The sequence below is a fragment of the Notolepis coatsorum genome (genome assembly GCF_963971535.1).
Source record: "Notolepis coatsorum genome assembly, chromosome: 7".
In the NCBI taxonomy this organism is placed as follows: domain Eukaryota; kingdom Metazoa; phylum Chordata; class Actinopteri; order Aulopiformes; family Paralepididae; genus Notolepis; species Notolepis coatsorum.
In genome coordinates this window covers 148,688,061-148,709,294 of record NC_140171.1, presented here as the reverse complement: position 1 = coordinate 148,709,294, position 21,234 = coordinate 148,688,061, and the positions used below count along the sequence as shown (strand labels likewise).

Here is a 21,234-nt window from a genome sequence, read left to right as displayed (position 1 = left end):
CGTCCGGATCGGCCGAGTAGGCGGCAATGACTGACTGGCCGATTCCGGCCCGAGTACACTGGGCCATGTCCGGGGTTGCCGGAAGCGGTGAACGTCGGGTTGCCTAAAGCAGCCCAGATGCGACCCACACACACTGGGCCAGGTTTGGTTGCCCGAAGCCTAGCCGACACTGCCAATGCAATGGTACTACACAGTAAATTCCGCAGAGTACATTTGACTCAAACTGAGTACATTTGATTCAAACTGAGTAAAGAAATTTTACTCAGTTTGAGTGAAATGTACTCAGTTTGAGTCAAATTTACTTTGCGGAATTTACTGTGTACCCAGTATTCTGCCAGAGCTACTCCACTATCTGCCTATGACCATACATTACCGGAAATACAGTAGGAAATGGTTGATTAGTAATACAATGCCACATATTTAAGGACCCTTCCCTTTACCAATGGAGTATTGGCATGTCCCGCATTGAACAATTCAGAAGTTTACATGCTGTCTCCTACCTCACTGAAATATATTCTCAGTGTATGTGCACATTGTACACAATATACACCATTCTGCAGTGAAGCTCAAATATCAAGTAAAGTAACAATTACCCCCATACATGCTACTTTTTCCAGTTAAAAATGACAACTTGAATAGATATTTAAACATTTATTAACAAAAAAATATCACATCCTCCTCTCTGAACCCAACGACAAAGCCTCCAATGAAATTAACCCATTGTTCCCCTGCAACAGCTTCTCCCACAGGGGATCTTTGATTAAACACCTGCTATCAGAAGAATATAGACAGTCAGAAAAAAAGTTCAATTTACTACTTAAGTACATTTAAAAGTAGAAACTTTGACTTTTACTCAAGTGTGTACTTTCACTTAAACTTTCATGTTAGTCTAGCTTAGCAACATTTTTTAGGAGAATTAATACAAAAACGAGTGATATGGCCGTTCAGTTGTAAATGAAAGCCTGCATTTAGTAAGACGTTGTTTATAAATGTCTTTTGGTTTAGTTATGAATGAATGACAGCATCTCTATAGCACAGCTCTATTACTAGGACATAAAGTGCTTTGGAATGACTGTATACATCATTCACAACGGGTGGCCCCAGCAGGAATCAAACTCCTAACCGTGACAGTGTTAGTGCCATGCTCGGAGTGCCAAGCACAAGACCCCAATGTTATGCGGGGCTCTGCTCATAGGCGGGCGGCTCGTGGCGTGGCTCGTAGTCCTGGTTGTAGAAGCAACCGTCGCCCTCCATGGAGACCCCCCTCCTCCCGCGTCACCCCAGCGAGGTGGCGGGTGGCGACCCTGACGAGGTGAGCCATGGTGGGGTGGCGGGGGGCCGGCAGGGGGAGGCCCCTGGGGGGGGCTCCGGAGAAAAGCGCCAGGGGGCCGGGCCGGGAGGCGCCCCTGGGGCACCCCGGGAGGCGTGGGCATAGCCTTACGGACCACGGGGGAATAGGTGACGTGGGGGCGTAGCGTGGCGGGGGTCTGGGGGAGCTGTCGCCGGCCCCGGCGAGGCGTGCTGGTCCCCGACGTGGAGGGGATGGGACTTCCACTCACTGCCCTACACGAAAAGTGAAAAAGGCAAATAAAAAGAACGAACCACAAATTCAACGACAGAAGAGAAGAGGATGAGATAGAGAGAGAGAAGAGAGAGAGAGAAGAGAGAGAGAAGAGAGAGAAGGAAAGCAAGATAACAAAATACAACAAGAGCCAGTATGGAAGCAAATGAGTGACAGAAGTATTTGAATTTGATCAGACACCGAATTTATAGCATTGAAAATAATTACTTTGAAAACATGTATCTGAATTGAATTTATAGCATTGAAAATAATTACTTTGAAAACATGTATCTGAATTTTTTCAGACACCAAATTTAAAGCATTGAAAATAATTACTTTGAAAACATGTATCTGATTTTTGAATTTTATCAGACACCGAATTTATAGCATTGAAAATAATTACTTTGAAAACATGTATCTGAATTTTTTCAGACACCGAATTTATAGCATTGAAAATAATTACTTTGAAAACATGTATCTGAATTTTTTCAGACACCGAATTTATAGCATTGAAAATAATTACTTTGAAAAATGTATCTGAATTTTTTCAGACACTGAATTTATAGCATTGAAAATAATTACTTTGAAAATCATGTATCTGAATTTTTTTGCTCTGAATTTACCTATGTGAAATAAAAATTCAATGTAAAAAATTCGAATGTATAATAAAATTCAATGTAAAAAAAATTCGATGCATAATTGCGGTGTATAAAATTCGATCAAAAAACCATCATCCGGGCTACCCAGACAGGATAAGCAATCGCGCCTGGATGCAATCGAATTGACTTCTGGCCTATCGCTGCACGGCTTTGTCAGTCATGTGATCACACCAACCCGGGAGAAAGATGGCGGTATATATACATACGTTGGGGGGAGAATATACATACGGTGGGGAGGAGACTGTACATTAGGAGGGGGTGGGTGGGAGAGAAATATACATACGGTGGGGAGAGAATATATACATACGGTGGGGAGGAGACTGTACATTAGGAGGGGGTGGGAGAAAATATATACATACGGTGGGGAGGAGACTGTACATTAGGAGGGGGTGGGTGGGAGAGAAATATACATACGGTGGGGAGAGAATATATACATACGGTGGGGAGGAGACTGTATATTAGGAGGGGGTGGGAGAGAAATATACATATGGTGGGGAGAGAATATATACATACGGTGGGGAGGAGACTGTACATTAGGAGGGGGTGGGAGAAAATATATACATACGGTGGGGAGGAGACTGTACATTAGGAGGGGGTGGGTGGGAGAGAAATATACATACGGTGGGGAGAGAATATATACATACGGTGGGGAGGAGACTGTATATTAGGAGGGGGTGGGAGAGAAATATACATATGGTGGGGAGAGAATATATACATACGGTGGGGAGGAGACTGTACATTAGGAGGGGGTGGGAGAGAATATATACATACGGTAGGGAGGAGACTGTACATTACGAGGGGGTGGGAGAGAAATATACATATGGTGGGGAGAGAATATATACATATGGTGGGGAGAGAATATATACATACGGTGGGGAGAGAATATATACATACGGTGGGGAGGAGACTGTACATTACGAGGGGGTGGGAGAGAAATATACATATGGTGGGGAGAGAATATATACATATGGTGGGGAGAGAATATATACATACGGTGGGGAGGAGACTGTACATTAGGAGGGGGTGGGTGGGTGAGAGAGAAAATACATATGGTGGGGAGAGAATATATACATACGGTGGGGAGAGAATATATACATACGGTGGGGAGGAGACTGTACATTAGGAGGGGGTGGGTGGGTGGGAGAGAAATATACATATGGTGGGGAGAGAATATATACATACGGTGGGGAGGAGACTGTCTATTATATGTATATTTCTCTCCCAACCACCCCCTCCTAATGTACAGTCTCCTCCCCACTGTATGTATATATTCTCTCCCCATCATATGTATATATTCTCTCCCCACCGTTCTCTTGGTGTAAAAAGTTTAAGACCAGGGTGAGGCCAGGCTATGGATGGCTTTGAAGGTGAGGAGTAGTGTTTTGAAGTTAATGCGTTCCTTGATCGGGAGCCAGTGGAGGGAGTGGAGGACAGGAGTGATGTGTTCGCGGGACCGGGTGTTAGTGAGGAGGCGGGCAACTGAGTTTTGGACCATCTGCAGTTTATGGAGGGAGCGGGAGGTGATGCCAGTGAGGAGGGAGTTACAGTAGTCCAGGAGGGAAAAGATGAAGGCGTGTATGAGGGATTCAGCAGCAGGGGGTAGAGGCAGTGACGGATTTTGGCAATGTTGCGGAGGTGAAAATATGAAGTTTTGACAATGGAGCGGACATGGGGTCAAATGAGAGGGTGGGGTCGAGGATGACACAGAGGTTGCGGACTAGGGGGGAGGGGGTGATGGTGGAGTCATTGATGGTGAGTGTGATGTAATACAATAATTTATACTGTAGCATTACAAACCATTTGACAGCCAGGTCCTGCACCTCCGTTCTTGTCCTCTAGGAGCCATCGCAGCATGGCCAAGACCTTCCTCATCCAGCATACTGTCCGGGTGTAACTTATTGCCAGCGGAAGAGTGCAAGAATGCTTCCGCATTCGTCACCGCACGCCAGTACGGTAATGCGCCTTTCCTTTCGCCCCGCTCAGACAAATGCATGTAGTACATTGCAACACAACGCAGCATTTCCGCGGCTGTCTTTAACTAGCAGGACGCTAGTGGGCTAGTCGCTAAAATATATAATTGTACCAACACAGATATTAGGCAGTACACACATTGTCCTGCAATACATGTACAGTGAATGCACAGCTACATTCGCCACATATTTCTATCGCTGCTGCGGTCTATAGTGAAATGCAATATTATTATTATTATTGTAAAGATTATCATTACAATCGCAGCCTGGAGGCAATGTTACAAGTGTACGAGGGTTGTGTGCAAAGAGCACAGCCTCTCAATTTGCACAACGTGCACAAAATAATAATTGTAATGATCTTTACAATAATAATAATATTGCATTTCACTGTAGACCGCAGCAGCGATAGAAATATATGGCGAATGTAGCTGTGCATTCACTGTACATGTATTGCAGGACAATGTGTGTACTGCCTAATATCTGTGTTGGTACAATTATATATAAAACGATATATATATTTGAGCGACTAGCCCACTAGCGAGGCAACCTCCTGCACCATCGCAGCAGCGCCGAGCGTGGTGATACAAGCGGGCTGCTCTGAGGAAAGGAGCCCCTTCACGCTAGTGGGCTAGTCGCTCAAATATATATCGATTTTATATATAATTGTACCAACACAGATATTAAGCAGTACACACATTGTCCTGCAATACATGTACAGTGAATGCACAGCTACATTCGCCATATATTTCTATCGCTGCTGCGGTCTACAGTGAAATGCAATATTATTATTATTGTAAAGATCATTACAATTATTATTTTGTGCACGTTGTGCAAATTGAGAGGCTGTGCTCTTTGCACACAACCCTCGTACACTTGTAACATTGCCTCTCCAGGCTGCGATTGTAATGATAATCTTTACAATAATAATAATAATATTGCATTTCACTGTAGACCGCAGCAGCGATAGAAATATATGGCGAATGTAGCTGTGCATTCACTGTATGTATTGCAGGACAATGTGTGTAGTGTACTGCCTAATATCTGTGTTGGTACAATTATATATAAAACGATATATATTTTAGCGACTAGCCCACTAGTGTCCTGCTAGTTAAAGACAGCTGAGGTTGAGTAGTTTCTTCTGATATCACTTTCAAACTCCAAGTGATTCGTTGCAATGTACGCGGAAATGCTGCGTTGTGTTGCAATGTACTACATGCATTTGTCTGAGCGGGGCGAAAGGAAAGGCGCATTACCGTACTGGCGTGCAGTGACGAATGCGGAAGCATTCTTGCACTCTTCCGCTGGCAATAAGCTACACGCATACTGTCCTTCTGAAGCTCTGAAGTCATTAGTGGCCATGAACCTAAAGAGAGAGAGCGAGAATACGTTAGTAGATAGTCTAAGGCCAGTGATTCTCAATATTATTTTGCATATCTAGGACCTCTAATTTAGTCCATGTCATGCACAACTACATACAATATACTGTAGCATTACAAACCATTTGACAGCCAGGTCCAGCACCTCTCCGTTCTTGTCTTCTAGGAGCCATCGCAGCATGGCCAAGACCTTCCTCATCCAGCATACTGTCCTTCTGAAGGTCTGAAGTCATTAGTGGCCATGAACCTAGAGAGAGCGAGAATACGTTAGATCTTGACCGTCTTGGGAGAGAGAGAGATAGAGAAGGCATTACAGGATGACTCTTTGAAAATGATGTCCCAGATTAAAAAGTATATATTATATATACACAGTCACACACACAATAAAAAAAAATTATACATCACTTACGACCACTTGAAGTAGTTGTTCTTGAGCCGTCTTCTGCGTTCATCTCATTGATGAGATCCAGCACTGTAACAGTATATTTGCAACAATGAAATTATATATTTTATTACAACTCTATCAGCTGAGTAACAATATTCATCAAAGTGTTGCGTGTTACAGCGTAGGTTAGTTTATTAGTGCATGACAGTAGGGTTTTACATACTGTAAAAAAACAAACACTTAACAAGTTAATATCTGAGATTTTGAAACACAGTAACATCACTACAATAAACTCAAACCGGTCTACATATAAATCAGAAAATCTGACAGGTTTGTCCAGATTATCTTAATTTGGAGGCCTAACCAAAAGTAAGCATATCTGACTAGGGGCAGGTTGGTGTAGACCGACTAGGGGCATGGTGGTGTAGACTGACTAGGGGCATGGTGGTGTAGACTGACTAGGGGCATGGTGGTGGTGTAGACTGACTAGGGGCATGGTGGTCGTGTAGACTGACTAGGGGCATGGTGGTGTAGACTGACTAGGGGCATGGTGGTGTAGACTGACTAGGCGCAGGTTGCTAGTGTAGACTGACTAGGGGCATGGTGGTGGTGTAGACTGACTAGGGGCATGGTGGTGTAGACTGACTAGGGGCATGGTGGTGGTGTAGACTGACTAGGGGCATGGTGGTGTAGACTGACTAGGCGCAGGTTGCTAGTGTAGACTGACTAGGGGCATGGTGGTGGTGTAGACTGACTAGGGGCATGGTGGTGTAGACTGACTAGGGGCATGGTGGTGGTGTAGACTGACTAGGGGCATGGTGGTGTAGACTGACTAGGGGCATGGTGGTGAATAACAAAACAACGATTGTGTGCAGACAATTGAAAATGTTGGGTTCCTTTCCACTTTCTTGAATATAGAAAAAATTTAAATACTTGTTCTAGAACTGTATTTTTTGCACTTGTTTTTAAGTTACTGGGAATACCCTTTCCTTGTTTTTGCTCATTTTAACAGACAAAACACAACACATTCTAGTAATTCTGGTTTACACCTAACCCTTATTATTGATGTTATGATTTCCAAAAATAAAATCTCACCAATCTTTAGTCAAATAGGAGATTTAAGTGTTTATCTGGAATTGTGAGGATAGGTATTCGCGGTAACCTGGGATCAATATGTGAAACGTAATTATCTCCTCAAATAATTGGCCACAAAAGACGAAACTCATTTTGGTTGTTCATTGGGGTGCCAAGATCATGCCCAAAACATATCATGCATCTGCCATGAAAATTAAGCCTTTTATGTTTGTTATCAATTGAAGGTCATGAACTATGTTGACTCATATCCCATACCCGGATTTTCCCTTCAGATTCAGCTAAATTTGAATTCTCTTGAGATAACTCGGGGAGAACTATGGTATTATGTTACATGATGATGATATCCCTACAAAACAACCAAAACATTTTAATTCTCTCTTAAATTGGAGGAGATAGTGAATTGGTATTCCCGGTAACTTAGGTCAACTTTAGAGGTCCGCCATCCCTCATTACATGATGTATTTTTTTTAAGGTGAATTATTTGGCATCTATAACAATCATTCTTGACATGAGAAAAGATTTTAATGTTGTTCGTATAACGTCCTGGGTTATATGGCTTAGAAATGGGGCAGGTTACCAGGAATACATGCGTTACCCATATAGAGAGAGAGAGAGAGAGAGAGAGAGAGAGAGAGAGAGAGAGAGAGAGAGAGGGGGAGAGAGGGCATTACAGGATGACTCTTTGAAATGATGTCCCAGATTAAAAAGTATATATTATATATACATACACAGTCACACACACAATAAAAAAATGTATACATCACTTACGACCACTTGAAGTAGTTGTTCTTGAGCCGTCTTCTGCGTTCATCTCATTGATGAGATCCAGCACTGTAACAGTATTTGCAACAATGAAATTATATATTTTATTACAACTCTATCAGCTGAGTAACAATATTCATCAAAGTGTTGCGTGTTACAGCGTAGGTTAGTTTATTAGTGCATGACAGTAGGGTTAGTAAGCTCCCCAAGCTAACACAAGCTAATACAACACGGACCACAGCTCCCCAAGCTAACAAAAGTTAGCTCTCATAGTCATAACGCTATCAGCTCCGGGTACAGTATAGCAACGTTAGCTAGTCATACCGTTAGCCAGTTAGCAGCTCCGGTAGTTTACCCCGCTGCAGTTTCATAATATCGAGCTAATAACGTTACAGTAGTCACTGAAAACACAGACTAAACAGCACTCATTTATATCAGCGGCACGCATTACTTATAAATAATAAAATATATGTGTTGCACACAATTACCTGAGGAGAAGATGCAACAGTTGCAATGCTCACGACGTGGTCCAGATCTCTTGCGCGCTTCAATTCAAATTTCAAACCGGGATCCCCCACAATGCAACGCATCAGTGTTGCCAGATTTGAGAGTCCGCCTTCATCTGACAGACCTTTGATAATAATGGGCGGTTCGGATATTGTTAATCCGATCTGGCAACCATGCTCGGATCCTTGTTTCTCCGCACAGACTGACCACGGTTTTGATTGATTGATTGAAAACTTTATTAACAGATTGCAGAATGGGTACAATACAGTACAGCTCAATACACACAATTGTTAAGGGGATGCAGACCAGAGAAATACTTTCGTCTTGCATCAGGGTCCCCCATTTTCAATTCATCAGGATATACGGCTATACATTTATGAAAACGTATACATTATAGGTGGGGGGGTGGGTGGAGTGGGGGGGGGGGGTTGGGTAGGTTGGGTAGGGGTGGACACTGGACACTGTACAACTGCACAAGCAACTGTACATATTGACAAAACCATGTTTGGTAATTGACTGTACATTGGGTTGGGTTAGGACATTTACAGGGGCCAGTTTCGAATTGCAGTCTCCCGTAGGTGTTCTTTGAGAGTGGTTTTGAAAGTGGGTAGTGATTCACATTCCTTTACAGCTTTGGGTAGGGCGTTCCACATTGATGTGGCATAATTGCTAAACGTGTTCCTGTTTGAGCCGAATCTGGGTTTAACATGATTTGTGGAGCTCCCTCTATGGTGTTGTGGTCGTGGTATTCACTGACCTTTGGGAAGTATTTTGATATGTACACATATATGGGTACCTTGATCGTGTATAGTGTATCTTGTAGACAGGCCCATTGCAAGTTGCTGCACTCTGTCGTCTAAGCCGTTGTCACATGGGCAGGGGCGAGGTGGGTTCTAGGAGTAAGGTCAAGCATGTAGTCTGACCAGTTTGTTTTGAGATGAAGTGTAGCAGGGTCAAGTCAAGTCAAGTCAAGTCAAGAGTTTTAATTGTCACGGCATACAAGTATACAATGAAATGCGGGTGGTCTTGCCCGCAACGATGTGCAATACGTGGTACAACATATAATAGAATCCAATAAAAAAAAAAACATTGTGCAATAAACAGGTAACAGGTAACATATTTGTGACATCTCGGTATCTGTACATATTATTTACAGGGCATATAGGACACGGTCAAAGAACACCAGATCCAGGCGTACAACTAGAACCACCAGAACAGTGAATACGAGCAAAGTAACACGACTAACTGGTAACGACAGATACAGATTACAAAACATACAATTAAAAACTAAAAATCTCTAGAAAATCTAGTCAATTTACAAACCAATGAGCTTCTATACAGTAGAAAGGATATGCAGCCAGTATGAGCTTCTAGACAAACAGTAGAAGAGATATGCAGCCAGTATGAGCTTCTAGATAAGACAGTAGAAGAGATATGCAGCCAGTATGAGCTTCTAGATACAGTAGAACAGATATGCAGCCAGTATGATCTTCTATATAGAGACAGTAGAACAGATATGCAGCCAGTATGATCTTCTAGAGACAGTAGAACAGATATGCAGCCAGTATGAGCTTCTAGATACAGTAGAACAGATATGCAGCCAGTATGAGCTTCTAGATAAGACAGTAGAAGAGATATGCAGCCAGATGAGCTTCTAGATAAGACAGTAGAAGAGATATGCAGCCAGTATGAGCTTCTAGATAAGACAGTAGAAGAGATATGCAGCCAGATGAGCTTCTAGATAAGACAGTAGAAGAGATATGCAGCCAGTATGATCTTCTAGAGACAGTAGAACAGATATGCAGCCAGTATGAGCTTCTAGATACAGTATAACAGATATGCAGCCAGTATGAGCTTCTAGATAAGACAGTAGAAGAGATATGCAGCCAGTATGAGCTTCTAGATAAGACAGTAGAAGAGATATGCAGCCAGTATGAGCTTCTAGATAAGACAGTAGAACAGATATGCAGACAGTATGATCTTCTAGAGACAGTAGAACAGATATGCAGCCAGTATGAGCTTCTAGATACAGTAGAACAGATATGCAGCCAGTATGATCTTCTAGAGACAGTAGAACAGATATGCAGCCAGTATGAGCTTCTAGATACAGTAGAACAGATATGCAGCCAGTATGAGCTTCTAGATAAGACAGTAGAAGAGATATGCAGCCAGATGAGCTTCTAGATAAGACAGTAGAAGAGATATGCAGCCAGTATGAGCTTCTAGATAAGACAGTAGAAGAGATATGCAGCCAGATGAGCTTCTAGATAAGACAGTAGAAGAGATATGCAGCCAGTATGAGCTTCTAGATAAGAAAGAGATATGCAGCCAGTATGAGCTTCTAGATAAGACAGTAGAAGAGATATGCAGCCAGTATGAGCTTCTAGATAGACAGTAGAACAGATATGCAGCCAGTATGAGCTTGTTGCATACTCATGTTAAACAGTTGGCATTAGTGCAGAATTGAACTAAAACTGTCTCATAGGAACGGATTCTGGAATGGCATTTTGAATAAATGACTAAATGACATAAATGAAAGCTCTCATCGACTCCGACAGATTGCTAGTCATTCATAATGGCATCGAAAGAATGTCCAAATGACCTGTGTTGTGTTAGCTTGTGTTAGCTTGGGGAGCTGCAGTCTGTGTTGTGTTAGCTTGTGTTAGCTTGGGGAGCTGCAGTCTGTGTTGTGTTAGCTTGTGTTAGCTTGGGGAGCTGCAGTCTGTGTTGTGTTAGCTTGTGTTAGCTTGGGGAGCTGCAGTCCATGTTGTGTTAGCTTGTGTTAGCTTGGGGAGCTGCAGTTTGTGTTGTGTTAGCTTGTGTTAGCTTGGGGAGCTGCAGTCTGTGTTGTGTTAGCTTCTGTTAGCTTGGGGAGCTGCGGTCCATGTTGTGTTAGCTTGTGTTAGCTTGGGGAGCTGCAGTCTGTGTTGTGTTAGCTTGTGTTAGCTTGGGGAGCTGCAGTCTGTGTTGTGTTAGCTTGTGTTAGCTTGGGGAGCTGCAGTCTGTGTTGTGTTAGCTTGTGTTAGCTTGGGGAGCTGCAGTCCATGTTGTGTTAGCTTGTGTTAGCTTGGGGAGCTGCAGTCTGTGTTGTGTTAGCTTGTGTTAGCTTGGGGAGCTGCAGTCTGTGTTGTGTTAGCTTGTGTTAGCTTGGGGAGCTGCAGTCTGTGTTGTGTTAGCTTGTGTTAGCTTGGGGAGCTGCAGTCTGTGTTGTGTTAGTATTCATTCCATTCTAAACATAACGTTAGTTTACAAAACATGACCTGTCTATATAACGTTGAGGAACAAATTATAAGTGTGTGGGTGTGTGTTTTGGTGAACATTGGACTGCAAACAGAAAATGCATCACAGTTAGACAGTAGCTACTGTTAGCTGTCCTTCCGGATTAGCTTTGAGCTAACTATCTTTCCCGACCCATGTATTCATTCCATTCTAAACATAACGTTAGTTTACAAAACATGACCTGTCTATATAACGTTGAGGAACAAATTATAAGTGTGTGGGTGTGTGTTTTGGTGAACATTGGACTGCAAACAGAAAATGCATCACAGTTAGACAGCAGCTACTGTTAGCTGTCCTTCCGGATTAGCTTTGAGCTAACTATCTTTCCCGACCCGTATTCATTCCATTCTAAACATAACGTTAGTTTACAAAACATGACCTGTCTATATAACGTTGAGGAACAAATTATATAGACGGGTAATGTTTTGAACAACTAACGTTACGTTTAGAATGGAATGCATCGGCAAAGATCCGTTAGCTCAAAGCTATTCCGGCCAGTTTATCAACTTCCTGTCATTTAGAAATATGATTTTATAGTGAAAATCATTACCAAAACGTCCGGAAAAACGGGAGCATTATAGACGGTCATACAAATGTACAAATGCTATAAGGTGGCAAGAAATGCACTATAAACAATACTTTATGCATCGGCAAAGATCCTTAGCTCAAAGCTATTAAGGCAATGCTGGCTAACAAGAGGCTAGCGCAAGAAACGACGCCGCAAACCATTGCCGAGCCAGAGCCGGTTTATCTTTGGCGAGCCCGAGTCGGCTCTGGCACGGCAAGCCGAGCCGGGCCAGAGCCGGTTTATCTTTGGTGAGCCCGAGTCGGCTCTGGCACGGCAAGCCGAGCCGGGCCAGAGCCGGTTTATCTTTGGCGAGCCCGAGTCGGCTCAGCCCCGGCAACCATTGCCGGGCCAGAGCCGGTTTATCTTTGGCGAGCCCGAGTCGGCTCCGCCCCGGCAACCATTGCCGGGCCAGAGCCGTTTATCTTTGGCGAGCGCGAGTCGGCTCCGCCCCGGCAACCATTGCTGGGCCAGAGCCGGTTTATCTTTGGCGAGCGCGAGTCGGCTCCGCCCCGGCAACCATTGCCGGGCCAGAGCCGGTTTATCTTTGGCGAGCGCGAGTCGGCTCTGCCCCGGCAACCATTACCGCGCCAGATCCGGCTCATCGTTGGCGTGCCGTGCCGGACATATGCCGAGTGTGCCGACCGGTAGCCGGAATTGGGCCGAGTATGCTGGCCACCTGGGATACCTGTATGCCGTGACAATTAAAACTCTTGACTTGACTTGACTTGACATTGTTGTGTCACCCGCAGTCTGTTCCAATGCATTGAGACACATGGGCCTGCAATGCAGTGCAGCTTCTCTTTGCTAAGTTTTTTTCATAGGGGAAGCATTGAGACAGTTTACAGCTAGTAAAATTGTACAAACTACAGCCGTTAGGGGTACTGTTTCATTTACCTTTTAATAATGTGCTAAAAAAGTTCTAAATAAATAACTTTTAGGGAGGCCGCTTGTTTACCGTTCTGCCCGTAGTCGTCCCGTGCAATGCAAAGCCTGCATGCTGACAAAGAAAAAGTACACAAGGGACAATGGTCAAGTTAAAGTGGTAATCTGTAAACTCCTCATTTGTGTTTATTTAGGGGACATCTATTGGCGAAAAGTAGTCATTGCTGCTGTGTTTTTGCACTGTATTGACTTGCCATCCATCTTGAAAATCCATGTTAACCAATGAGTCCGTCAGCCTTCTACTTATTCCAAATAAACTACTGTTGCTGGTAGTGATGTAAAACACTTCACTTCATGTGTGCCGAATAATCTTCCCTGGAATGTCTTACCAGACACCAGTGTTTAGAACAGCTGAGCACAGCAGATGAAAAAGCATTTGTGAACTGGGTATAGGTAGAATCGCTATTGTGTTATATCATTTGGCGACAGAGAGGGGCAGAATAGACATCTTTAAAAAAAAATTACATGACAATTTTGAGATTATTACTTTGAAATAAAAGCAGTGGGGACATTTGTAGTCATGTTAATATGGAGTGTGCGTGTTTGCTCACGTGGGAAGTCTTGGGTAATGGGCTTCCGTAAAAAGCCAAAACGCCTTCTGTCGCCAATGTGGTTGTGCAGTACACATTACCCAGAGTGCTTTACATGCATATGTAAATCACCATATAATTTGTCAACTTTAGCAATTTCTTTTACATTTGATATTTCTGCCCTAAACTGAGGTAATTTATGAAATAGAGAACACTATTTATCCATGCCATTGTACTTGAATGGTAGATTTGTCTTCAAAATACACCAAAAAAAAGGAGCTAAAGGACCGTTTGTGTGAGTGCCTTTACGTGCAGTCGGGTGGGAACAATGTGGCCCTTACCCAGCATTCTTGTGCAGAGGCAATATCGTAGTCTATGAAGTTTATCTGAGACGTGATTTTTGCTGGTTGAAAACTTAACCCAATACCCCGCCAGGACGACTTGAAATATAGTCGGCCATGGCAATTTTTGAAAGTCTCTAAGGAGACTTATCAATGTGTCAAAGTAATCATTGTTAATGCGGCTAAGTCAACGAGCTAGGCCTATGTGACCGTTACCGATGCTGTCCAGTTGCTTGCGACTTTTCTCCTGGAAAACACAGGTGATGACATCATTGTTGTGTCACCCGCAGTCTGTTCCAATGCATTGAGACACATGGGCCTGCAATGCAGTGCAGCTTCTCTTTGCTAATTTTTTTTTATAGGGGAAGCATTGAGACAGTTTACAGCTAGTAAAATTGTACAAACTACAGCCGTTAGGGGTACTGTTTCATTTACCTTTTAATAATGTGCTAAAAAAGTTCTAAATAAATACCTTTTAGGGAGGCCGCTTGTTTACCGTTCTGCCCGTAGTCGTCCCGTGCAATGCAAAGCCTGCATGCTGACAAAGAAAAGGTACACAAGGGACAATGGTCAAGTTAAAGTGGTAATCTGTAAACTCCTCATTTGTGTTTATTTAGGGGACATCTATTGGCGAAAAGTAGTCATTGCTGCTGTGTTTTTGCACTGTATTGACTTGCCATCCATCTTGAAAATCCATGTTAACCAATGAGTCCGTCAGCCTTCTACTTATTCCAAATAAACTACTGTTGCTGGTAGTGATGTAAAACACTTCACTTCATGTGTGCCGAATAATCTTCCCTGGAATGTCTTACCAGACACCAGTGTTTAGAACAGCTGAGCACAGCAGATGAAAAAGCATTTGTGAACTGGGTATAGGTAGAATCGCTATTGTGTTATATCATTTGGCGACAGAGAGGGGCAGAATAGACATCTTTAAAAAAAAATTACATGACAATTTTGAGATTATTACTTTGAAATAAAAGCAGTGGGGACATTTGTAGTCATGTTAATATGGAGTGTGCGTGTTTGCTCACGTGGGAAGTCTTGGGTAATGGGCTTCCGTAAAAAGCCAAAACGCCTTCTGTCGCCAATGTGGTTGTGCAGTACACATTACCCAGAGTGCTTTGCATGCATATGTAAATCACCATATAATTTGTCAACTTTAGCAACTTCTTTTACATTTGATATTTCTGCCCTAAACTGAGGTAATTTATGAAATAGATAACACTATTTATCCATGCCATTGTACTTGAATGGTAGATTTGTCTTCAAAATACACCCAAAAAAAGGAGCTAAAGGACCGTTTGTGTGAGTGCGTTTACGTGCAGTCGGGTGGGAACAATGTGGCCCTTACCCAGCATTCTTGTGCAGAGGCAATATCGTAGTCTATGAAGTTTATCTGAGACGTGATTTTTGCTGGTTGAAAACTTAACCCAATACCCCGCCAGGATGACTTGAAATATAGTCGGCCATGGCAATTTTTGAAAGTCTCTAAGGAGACTTATCAATGTGTCAAAGTAATCATTGTTAATGCGGCTAAGTCAACGAGCTAGGCCTATGTGACCGTTACCGATGCTGTCCAGTTGCTTGTGACTTTTCTCCTGGAAAACACAGGTGATGACATCATTGTTGTGTCACCCGCAGTCTGTTCCAATGCATTGAGACACATGGGCCTGCAATGCAGTGCAGCTTCTCTTTGCTAAGTTTTTTTCATAGGAGAAGCATTGAGACAGTTTACAGCTAGTAAAATTGTACAAACTACAGCCGTTAGGGGTACTGTTTCATTTACCTTTTAATAATGTGCTAAAAAAGTTCTAAATAAATAACTTTTAGGGAGGCCGCTTGTTTACCGTTCTGCCCGTAGTCGTCCCGTGCAATGCAAAGCCTGCATGCTGACAAAGAAAAAGTACACAAGGGACAATGGTCAAGTTAAAGTGGTAATCTGTAAACTCCTCATTTGTGTTTATTTAGGGGACATCTATTGGCGAAAAGTAGTCATTGCTGCTGTGTTTTTGCACTGTATTGACTTGCCATCCATCTTGAAAATCCATGTTAACCAATGAGTCCGTCAGCCTTCTACTTATTCCAAATAAACTACTGTTGCTGGTAGTGATGTAAAACACTTCACTTCATGTGTGCCGAATAATCTTCCCTGGAATGTCTTACCAGACACCAGTGTTTAGAACAGCTGATCACAGCAGATGAAAAAGCATTTGTGAACTGGGTATAGGTAGAATCGCTATTGTGTTATATCATTTGGCGACAGAGAGGGGCAGAATAGACATATTTAAAAAAAAATTACATGACAATTTTGAGATTATTACTTTGAAATAAAAGCAGTGGGGACATTTGTAGTCATGTTAATATGGAGTGTGCGTGTTTGCTCACGTGGGAAGTCTTGGGTAATGGGCTTCCGTAAAAAGCCAAAACGCCTTCTGTAGCCAATGTGGTTGTGCAGTACACATTACCCAGAGTGCTTTACATGCATATGTAAATCACCATATAATTTGTCAACTTTAGCAATTTCTTTTACATTTGATATTTCTGCCCTAAACTGAGGTAATTTATGAAATAGAGAACACTATTTATCCATGCCATTGTACTTGAATGGTAGATTTGTCTTCAAAATACACCCAAAAAAGGAGCTAAAGGACCGTTTGTGTGAGTGCCTTTACGTGCAGTCGGGTGGGAACAATGTGGCCCTTACCCAGCATTCTTGTGCAGAGGCAATATCGTAGTCTATGAAGTTTATCTGAGAAGTGATTTTTGCTGGTTGAAAACTTAACCCAATACCCCGCCAGGACGACTTGAAATATAGTCGGCCATGGCAATTTTTGAAAGTCTCTAAGGAGACTTATCAATGTGTCAAAGTAATCATTGTTAATGCGGCTAAGTCAACGAGCTAGGCCTATGTGACCGTTACCGATGCTGTCCAGTTGCTTGCGACTTTTCTCCTGGAAAACACAGGCGATGACATCATTGTTGTGTCACCCGCAGTCTGTTCCAATGCATTGAGACACATGGGCCTGCAATGCAGTGCAGCTTCTCTTTGCTAAGTTTTTTTTTTATAGGGGAAGCATTGAGACAGTTTACAGCTAGTAAAATTGTACAAACTACAGCCGTTAGGGGTACTGTTTAATTTACCTTTTAATAATGTGCTAAAAAAGTTCTAAATAAATAACTTTTAGGGAGGCCGCTTGTTTACCGTTCTGCCCGTAGTCGTCCCGTGCAATGCAAAGCCTGCATGCTGACAAAGAAAAAGTACACAAGGGACAATGGTCAAGTTAAAGTGGTAATCTGTAAACTCCTCATTTGTGTTTATTTAGGGGACATCTATTTGGTCGAAAAGTAGTCATTGCTGCTGTGTTTTTGCACTGTATTGACTTGCCATCCATCTTGAAAATCCATGTTAACCAATGAGTCCGTCAGCCTTCTACTTATTCCAAATAAACTACTGTTGCTGGTAGTGATGTAAAACACTTCACTTCATGTGTGCCGAATAATCTTCCCTGGAATGTCTTACCAGACACCAGTGTTTAGAACAGCTGAGCACAGCAGATGAAAAAGCATTTGTGAACTGGGTATAGGTAGAATCGCTATTGTGTTATATCATTTGGCGACAGAGAGGGGCAGAATAGACATATTTAAAAAAAAATTACATGACAATTTTGAGATTATTACTTTGAAATAAAAGCAGTGGGGACATTTGTAGTCATGTTAATATGGAGTGTGCGTGTTTGCTCACGTGGGAAGTCTTGGGTAATGGGCTTCCGTAAAAAGCCAAAACGCCTTCTGTAGCCAATGTGGTTGTGCAGTACACATTACCCAGAGTGCTTTACATGCATATGTAAATCACCATATAATTTGTCAACTTTAGCAATTTCTTTTACATTTGATATTTCTGCCCTAAACTGAGGTAATTTATGAAATAGAGAACACTATTTATCCATGCCATTGTACTTGAATGGTAGATTTGTCTTCAAAATACACCCAAAAAAAGGAGCTAAAGGACCGTTTGTGTGAGTGCCTTTACGTGCAGTCGGGTGGGAACAATGTGGCCCTTACCCAGCATTCTTGTGCAGAGGCAATATCGTAGTCTATGAAGTTTATCTGAGAAGTGATTTTTGCTGGTTGAAAACTTAACCCAATACCCCGCCAGGACGACTTGAAATATAGTCGGCCATGGCAATTTTTGAAAGTCTCTAAGGAGACTTATCAATGTGTCAAAGTAATCATTGTTAATGCGGCTAAGTCAACGAGCTAGGCCTATGTGACCGTTACCGATGCTGTCCAGTTGCTTGCGACTTTTCTCCTAGAAAACACAGGTGATGACATCATTGTTGTGTCACCCGCAGGCTGTTCCAATGCATTGAGACACATGAGCCTGCAATGCAGTGCAGCTACTCTTTGCTACGTTTTTTTTATAGGGGAAGCATTGAGACAGTTTACAGCTAGTAAAATTGTACAAACTACAGCCGTTAGGGGTACTGTTTCATTTACCTTTTAATAATGTGCTAAAAAAGTTCTAAATAAATAACTTTTAGGGAGGCCGCTTGTTTACCGTTCTGCCCGTAGTCGTCCCGTGCAATGCAAAGCCTGCATGCTGACAAAGAAAAGGTACACAAGGGACAATGGTCAAGTTAAAGTGGTAATCTGTAAACTCCTCATTTGTGTTTATTTAGGGGACATCTATTGGCGAAAAGTAGTCATTGCTGCTGTATTTTTGCACTGTATTGACTTGCCATCCATCTTGAAAATCCATGTTAACCAATGAGTCCGTCAGCCTTCTACTTATTCCAAATAAACTACTGTTGCTGGTAGTGATGTAAAACACTTCACTTCATCTGTGCCGAATAATCTTCCCTGGAATGTCTTACCAGACACCAGTGTTTAGAACAGCTGAGCACAGCAGATGAAAAAGCATTTGTGAACTGGGTATAGGTAGAATCGCTATTGTGTTATATCATTTGGCGACAGAGAGGGGCAGAATAGACATCTTTAAAAAAATATTACATGACAATTTTGAGATTATTACTTTGAAATAAAAGCAGTGGGGACATTTGTTGTCATGTTAATATGGAGTGTGCGTGTTTGCTCACGTTGGAAGTCTTGGGTAATGGGCTTCCGTAAAAATCCAAAACGCTTTCTGTCGCCAATGTGGTTGTGCAGTACACATTACCCAGAGTGCTTTGCATGCATATGTAAATCACCATATAATTTGTCAACTTTAGCAACTTCTTTTACATTTGATATTTCTGCCCTAAACTGAGGTAATTTATGAAATAGAGAACACTATTTATCCATGCCATTGTACTTGAATGGTAGATTTGTCTTCAAAATACACCCAAAAAAAGGAGCTAAAGGACCGTTTGTGTGAGTGCCTTTACGTGAAGTCGGGTGGGAACATTGTGGCCCTTACCCAGCATTCTTGTGCAGAGGCAATATCGTAGTCTATGAAGTTTATCTGAGACGTGATTTTTGCTGGTTGAAAACTTAACCCAATACCCCGCCAGGACGACTTGAAATATAGTCGGCCATGGCAATTTTTGAAAGTCTCTAAGGAGACTTATCAATGTGTCAAAGTAATCATTGTTAATGCGGCTAAGTCAAGGAGCTAGGCCTATGTGACCGTTACCGATGCTGTCCAGTTGCTTGCGACTTTTCTCCTGGAAAACACAGGCGATGACATCATTGTTGTGTCACCCGCAGTCTGTTCCAATGCATTGAGACACATGGGCCTGCAATGCAGTGCAGCTTCTCTTTGCTAAGTTTTTTTTTTATAGGGGAAGCATTGAGACAGTTTACAGCTAGTAAAATTGTACAAACTACAGCCGTTAGGGGTACTGTTTAATTTACCTTTTAATAATGTGCTAAAAAAGTTCTAAATAAATAACTTTTAGGGAGGCCGCTTGTTTACCGTTCTGCCCGTAGTCGTCCCGTGCAATGCAAAGCCTGCATGCTGACAAAGAAAAAGTACACAAGGGACAATGGTCAAGTTAAAGTGGTAATCTGTAAACTCCTCATTTGTGTTTATTTAGGGGACATCTATTTGGTCGAAAAGTAGTCATTGTTGCTGTGTTTTTGCACTGTATTGACTTGCCATCCATCTTGAAAATCCATGTTAACCAATGAGTCCGTCAGCCTTCTACTTATTCCAAATAAACTACTGTTGCTGGTAGTGATGTAAAACACTTCACTTCATGTGTGCCGAATAATCTTCCCTGGAATGTCTTACCAGACACCAGTGTTTAGAACAGCTGAGCACAGCAGATGAAAAAGCATTTGTGAACTGGGTATAGGTAGAATCGCTATTGTGTTATATCATTTGGCGACAGAGAGGGGCAGAATAGACATCTTTAAAAAAAAATTACATGACAATTTTGAGATTATTACTTTGAAATAAAAGCAGTGGGGACATTTGTAGTCATGTTAATATGGAGTGTGCGTGTTTGCTCACGTGGGAAGTCTTGGGTAATGGGCTTCCGTAAAAAGCCAAAACGCCTTCTGTCGCCAATGTGGTTGTGCAGTACACATTACCCAGAGTGCTTTGCATGCATATGTAAATCACCATATAATTTGTCAACTTTAGCAACTTCTTTTACATTTGATATTTCTGCCCTAAACTGAGGTAATTTATGAAATAGATAACACTATTTATCCATGCCATTGTACTTGAATGGTAGATTTGTCTTCAAAATACACCCAAAAAAAGGAGCTAAAGGACCGTTTGTGTGAGTGCGTTTACGTGCAGTCGGGTGGGAACAATGTGGCCCTTACCCAGCATTCTTGTGCAGAGGCAATATCGTAGTCTATGAAGTTTATCTGAGACGTGATTTTTGCTGGTTGAAAACTTAACCCAATACCCCGCCAGGATGACTTGAAATATAGTCGGCCATGGCAATTTTTGAAAGTCTCTAAGGAGACTTATCAATGTGTCAAAGTAATCATTGTTAATGCGGCTAAGTCAACGAGCTAGGCCTATGTGACCGTTACCGATGCTGTCCAGTTGCTTGCGACTTTTCTCCTGGAAAACACAGGTGATGACATCATTGTTGTGTCACCCGCAGTCTGTTCCAATGCATTGAGACACATGGGCCTGCAATGCAGTGCAGCTTCTCTTTGCTAAGTTTTTTTCATAGGGGAAGCATTGAGACAGTTTACAGCTAGTAAAATTGTACAAACTACAGCCGTTAGGGGTACTGTTTCATTTACCTTTTAATAATGTGCTAAAAAAGTTCTAAATAAATAACTTTTAGGGA

At 42.3% G+C, this 21,234-nt stretch overlaps 1 long non-coding RNA gene across 1 annotated transcript; it reads right to left on the bottom strand.

Moving 5' to 3' along the window:
- Window positions 1–636: 636 nt before the first annotated feature.
- On the bottom strand, window positions 637–4,108 carry LOC311231383. The gene is made up of 2 exons (XR_014619863.1): window positions 4,018–4,108; window positions 637–1,563 (listed from the first exon to the last, which is right to left on the bottom strand). It is a non-coding gene; the product is annotated as an uncharacterized lncRNA (long non-coding RNA).
- Between the last annotated feature and the right edge of the window lie 17,126 nt (window positions 4,109–21,234).